This window comes from Nerophis ophidion, linkage group LG22, assembly GCF_033978795.1.
Source record: "Nerophis ophidion isolate RoL-2023_Sa linkage group LG22, RoL_Noph_v1.0, whole genome shotgun sequence".
Lineage (NCBI taxonomy): Eukaryota > Metazoa > Chordata > Actinopteri > Syngnathiformes > Syngnathidae > Nerophis > Nerophis ophidion.
In genome coordinates, this window is record NC_084632.1 from 184,430 (window position 1) to 190,478 (window position 6,049).

Consider the following 6,049-nt stretch of genomic DNA (forward strand, 5'->3'; position numbering starts at 1 on the left):
AATGTCATAGCGACATGAAACTAAAACCTCTATGTAGGTCTCACTTAGACCTACATTTTATACATTGACATCCTTCAGCAATAATCCACAGGAAGTTTGAAATTCCCCCTTCAAAACAAAAGTTTTATAAAAACACTCCCATTTGCCGATTTGAGCTGTAATTTGACCCCCTTAACATGCTTCAAAACTCACCAAAACTGGACACACACATCAGGACTGGTGAAAATTGTGATCTAATCAAAAAACCTAACCCCAAAACTAAAAATCGCGCTCTAGCGCCCCCTAGGAAGAAAACACAGACCAAACTGCCTGTAACTTCCAGTAGGAATGTCGTAGCGACATGAAACAAAAACCTCTATGTAGGTCTCACTTAGACCTAGATTTTATACATTGACATCCTTCAGCAATAATCTACAGGAAGTTTGAAATTCCCCCTTCAAAACAAAAGTTTTATAAAAACACTCACATTTGCCCCTTTGAGCTGTAATTTGAGCCCCTTAACATGCTTCAAAACTCACCAAATTGGACACACACATCAGGGCTGGCAAACATTGCTTTTAAAATCAAAAAACCTAACCCCAAAACAAAAATATCGCGCTGTAGCGCCCCCTGGGAAGAAAACACAGACAAAACTGCCTTTTACTTCCAGTAGGAATGTCGTAGCGGCATGAAACTAAAACCTCTATGTAGGTCTCACTTAGACCTACATTTTATACATTGACATCCTTCAGCAATAATCCACAGGAAGTTTGAAATTCCCCCTTCAAAACTAAAGTTTTATAAAAACACTCACATTTGCCGATTTGAGCTGTAATTTGAGCCCCTTAACATGCTTCAAAACTCACCAAATTGGACACACACATCAGGACTGGCAAACATTGCTTTTAAAATCAAAAAACCTAACCCCAAAACAAAAAAATCGCGCTGTAGCGCCCCCTGGGAAGAAAACACAGACAAAACTGCCTTTTACTTCCAGTAGGAATGTCGTAGCGACATGAAACTAAAACCTCTATGTAGGTCTCACTTAGACCTACATTTTATACATTGACATCCTTCAGCAATAATCCACAGGAAGTTTGAAATTCCCCCTTTAAAACAAAAGTTTTATAAAAACACTCCCATTTGCCGATTTGAGCTGTAATTTGACCCCCTTAACATGCTTCAAAACTCACCAAAACTGGACACACACATCAGGACTGGTGAAAATTGCGATCTAATCAAAAAACCTAACCCCAAAACTAAAAATCGCGCTCTAGCGCCCCCTAGGAAGAAAACACAGACCAAACTGCCTGTAACTTCCAGTAGGAATGTCGTAGCGACATGAAACAAAAACCTCTATGTAGGTCTCACTTAGACCTAGATTTTATACATTGACATCCTTCAGCAATAATCTACAGGAAGTTTGAAATTCCCCCTTCAAAACAAAAGTTTTATAAAAACACTCACATTTGCCTCTTTGAGCTGTAATTTGAGCCCCTTAACATGCTTCAAAACTCACCAAATTGGACACACACATCAGGACTGGCAAACATTGCTTTTAAAATCAAAAAACCTAACCCCAAAACAAAAAAATCGCGCTGTAGCGCCCCCTGGGAAGAAAACACAGACAAAACTGCCTTTTACTTCCAGTAGGAATGTCGTAGCGACATGAAACTAAAACCTCTATGTAGGTCTCACTTAGACCTACATTTTATACATTGACATCCTTCAGCAATAATCCACAGGAAGTTTGAAATTCCCCCTTTAAAACAAAAGTTTTATAAAAACACTCCCATTTGCCGATTTGAGCTGTAATTTGACCCCCTTAACATGCTTCAAAACTCACCAAAACTGGACACACACATCAGGACTGGTGAAAATTGCGATCTAATCAAAAAACCTAACCCCAAAACTAAAAATCGCGCTCTAGCGCCCCCTAGGAAGAAAACACAGACCAAACTGCCTGTAACTTCCAGTAGGAATGTCGTAGCGACATGAAACAAAAACCTCTATGTAGGTCTCACTTAGACCTAGATTTTATACATTGACATCCTTCAGCAATAATCTACAGGAAGTTTGAAATTCCCCCTTCAAAACAAAAGTTTTATAAAAACACTCACATTTGCCTCTTTGAGCTGTAATTTGAGCCCCTTAACATGCTTCAAAACTCACCAAATTGGACACACACATCAGGACTGGCAAACATTGCTTTTAAAATCAAAAAACCTAACCCCAAAACAAAAAAATCGCGCTGTAGCGCCCCCTGGGAAGAAAACACAGACAAAACTGCCTTTTACTTCCAGTAGGAATGTCGTAGCGACATGAAACAAAAACTTCTATGTAGGTCTCACTTAGACCTAGATTTCATACACTGACATCCTTCAGCAATAATCCACAGGAAGTTAGAAATTCCCCCTTCAAAACAAAAGTTTTATAAAAACACTCACATTTGCCGATTTGAGCTGTAATTTGACCCCCTTAACATGCTTCAAAACTCACTAAATTTGACACACACATCAGGACTGGCGAACATTGCCTTTTTAATCAAAAAACCTAACCCCAAAACAAAAATCTGCGCTCTAGCGCCCCCTAGGAAGAAAACACAGACAAAACTGCCTTTTACTTCCAGTAAGAATGTCGTAGCAATGTGAAACAAAAACCTCTATGTAGGTCTCACATAGACCTAGATTTTATACACGGACATCCTTCAGCAATAATCCACAGGAAGTTTGAAATTCCCCCTTCAAAACAAAAGTTTTATAAAAACACTCACATTTGCCGATTTGAGCTGTAATTTGACCCCCTTAACATGCTTCAAAACTCACCAAAACTGGACACGCACATCAGGACTTGTGAAAATTGCGATCTAATCAAACAACCTAACCCCAAAACTAAAAATCGCGCTCTAGCGCCCCCTATGAATAAAACGCAGACAAAACTGCTCCTAGGAAGAAAACACAAACACAACTGCCTGTAACTAAAATTTTTTTTTTTTAAAAACTCAAAATTGCACTCTAGCGCCCCCCTAGGAAAAAAACACAGACAAAACTGATTTTAACTTCCGTTAAGAATGTCGTAGAGACATGAAACAAAAACCTCTATGTAGGTCTCACTTAGACCTAGATTTCATACACTGACCTCCTTCAGCCAAAATCAACAGGAAGTTGGCAAAAACCCCTTCAACACAAAAGTTTCCTAAAAAATGTCATTTTTGCCTCTTTGAGCTGTAATTTGACGCCTTTAAAATGCTTTAAAACTCACCAAACTCGACACACACATCAAGACTGGTGAAAATTGCGATCTAATAAAAAACAAAACAAAAACCCAAAAGTCAAAATTGCGCTCTAGCGCCCCCTAGGAATAAAACACAGACAAAACTGCTCTTGGGAAGAAAACACAGACAAAACTGCTTGTAACTTCCGGTAGGAATGTCATAGAGACATGAAACAAAAACCGCTATGTAGGTCCCACTTACATCTACATTTCATATATTGACAACCCCCAGCAAAAATCAACAAGAAGTTTGCAATTCCCCCTTCAAAACAAAAGTTTTGTAAAAACCGGTCACCTTTTTTCAAACATTATCTCCTCTGAGCGCGTTTGTCATGTCGGCTTCAAACTACCACAGGAGAGCGATTGAACCCTTCTGATCAAAAGTTAATGAAATAGTTTTAATTACTGCTACGGTTTTGATTTTATCAGCCATCAAAGAACCGCTGCGCTGAAAACCATTTCAAAGATGGCCGTCGTGCGCGGACAGTGAGGGATACGTTTTATTTCCGTTTTTTTTCCAGTACCGTCTGCTGCTGGTGCGCACGCACCAACATTCGTGAGGGAAGGGCTGTGATCGTCTATACCAAGATGGCTGCCAGTTGCCGTAGCCGGAATGTTTTAAAGTTGCCGTTTGCCTGCATATCGTAAAAACAACCGTCCAAGATTTTACAACTAATTGTAAACTTATAGGTGCCGACCATCAGGGCCGAATTGCGACGAGAGAGTGTGTCGATGTTAAGATATTGGTAAGTCTATCTGTTTGCTAATAGTAGCTACTAGCTGTACCCATGTATTTTCAATGGGCGGTTAGCATCGGGTTTCAATACCGTTTCCTCCTATGTTTCTGCTCCGATTGAATTTCTTTGTATGTTGAGTCTTTATTTTGGGTACTTACATATGCCCGCCTTCCGCCCGATTGTAGCTGAGATAGGCGCCAGCACCCCCCGCGATCCCAAAAGGGAATAAGCGGTAGAAAATGGATGGATGGATGGACAGATGGTGCCTGACTGTTGTGGCGTTTTAAGGCCATCTGCACTTTTTATGCGCCAAGTTGGTAGGTCTATCTGTTTGCTAATAGTAGCTACTACCCATGTATTTTTAATAGGTGGTTAGCATCGGGTTTTAATCCCGTTTCCTCCTATGTGTCTGCTCCGATTGAATTTCTTTTGAAGGTAAAAACTACAATATAATCCAAAGTAGTGTGTTGTTCTAACTTATATCTGGGAAGCCCAGACTTCCCTCTCCTCAGCCACTTCCATATATACTCGGTCCCGTCCATCGCTGCTTGCAGTTTTAATTTTTATTGTTATGTTTGGAAGAGGGAGTAGTGACGGCACAGTTCTAAAAGGGGGCGATTTCGCTCTACGCATTTATTATGTATATAAATATATAAATATCCCTTTTGGGGTGTCAGCTGCATTCGAGCGGAAGGCGGTGTACACCATGGACAAGTTGCTACCTCATCGCAGGGCCAACACAGATAGACAGACAACATTCTCACTCACATTCACACACTAGGGACCATTTAGTGTTGCCAATCAGCCTATCCCCAGGTGCATGTCTTTGGAGGTGGGAGGAAGCCGGAGTACCCAGAGGGAACCCACGCAATCACGGGGAGAACACGCAAACTCCACACAGAAAGATGCGTAGCTAGGGATTGAACTCAGGATTACTCAAGACCTTCATATTGTGAAGCACATGCAGCATCAAGGGTTGGAATTGGGGGTTTAATCACGAAATAATTCTCGGGCCAGACCATCGCTGCTGTGACAATCACTGGGACTTTAACTTTAACTTATCTATATTAATAAATATATATAATAATAAACGATACTAAGAATATAAACTAAACAAGAGAATAGAGTGTGACTAATCCAAAAGGGGTGTATGTGTGTGTGACTATGTGTGTAATTAATTGTTGTGTATTACCGTGATGTGTTGGGCGAGAGGAGGGACAAAGCAAAAGAAGGTCCGTGAGACAAGTGGTAGGTCCGTGGGGCTGAGAGAGGCGTCAAGAGGTCCGTGTGCAAAGCAGGGGTCGAGGATCGTCCAGGGAGAGTCAAGGCTCAATGATGGAGGAGATGGGAAGCAAACGTAACATAGGACTAACAGTCGCAATTTTACCGGAAAAGTTTAACATTTTGGCAATTTTATAGAAAGAGTTGTAATTTTACTTGACAAAAGTCCGAATTTTATGAGAAAACTTGACAATTTTGGCAATGTCATGCTACTCATCGGAATTTTACTTGGCAAAATGATGAAAAAAGTCACCATTTTGCCGAGTAAAATGTCACTATTTTGCAAGAACAACAAAAATATTGGCAATAATGTGAGAAAAGTCAGCGTTTTGCGTGACAAATGTCACCGTTTTGCACTTAAAAAGTAATCATTTTGCATACAAAATTAATCATTTTACGAGAAAATACTGCAATATTATAGAAACACAAAAAATATGCAAAATTTTTCCCAATTTTATGAGAAAAAAGTTGACACATTGTGGGAAAGACTGCTTTTAGTTATTTTTTTATTTTTATATTTTATTTGTAATTTGTTTTTAATATTCATTATTTACTTCAACTTGTTACATCCATCCATTGTCTACCGCTTGTCACTTTTTTAAATCAATTTTGGCCACACACACACACGCACACAAGCACGCACACACACACACACACACACACGCACGCACGCACGCACGCACGCACGCACGCACGCACACACACACACACACACACAGTCACGAGGACAAGGTGCCTGTCTCACCGTGGTGAGGGAAGTCCTGTTTTGGGGTTGTCTG

The 6,049-nt window shown here is 40.3% G+C and overlaps 1 long non-coding RNA gene across 1 annotated transcript in view; it reads left to right on the plus strand.

The window, feature by feature from the left end:
• The first annotated feature begins 5,996 nt into the window (after nucleotides 1-5,996).
• LOC133540919 (uncharacterized) overlaps nucleotides 5,997-6,049 on the plus strand; it is a 2,046-nt gene continuing 1,993 nt past the window's right edge. The window contains exon 1 of the long non-coding RNA XR_009803760.1: nucleotides 5,997-6,049. This exon is cut by the window's right edge and continues 117 nt beyond it. This is a non-coding gene — a long non-coding RNA (uncharacterized LOC133540919).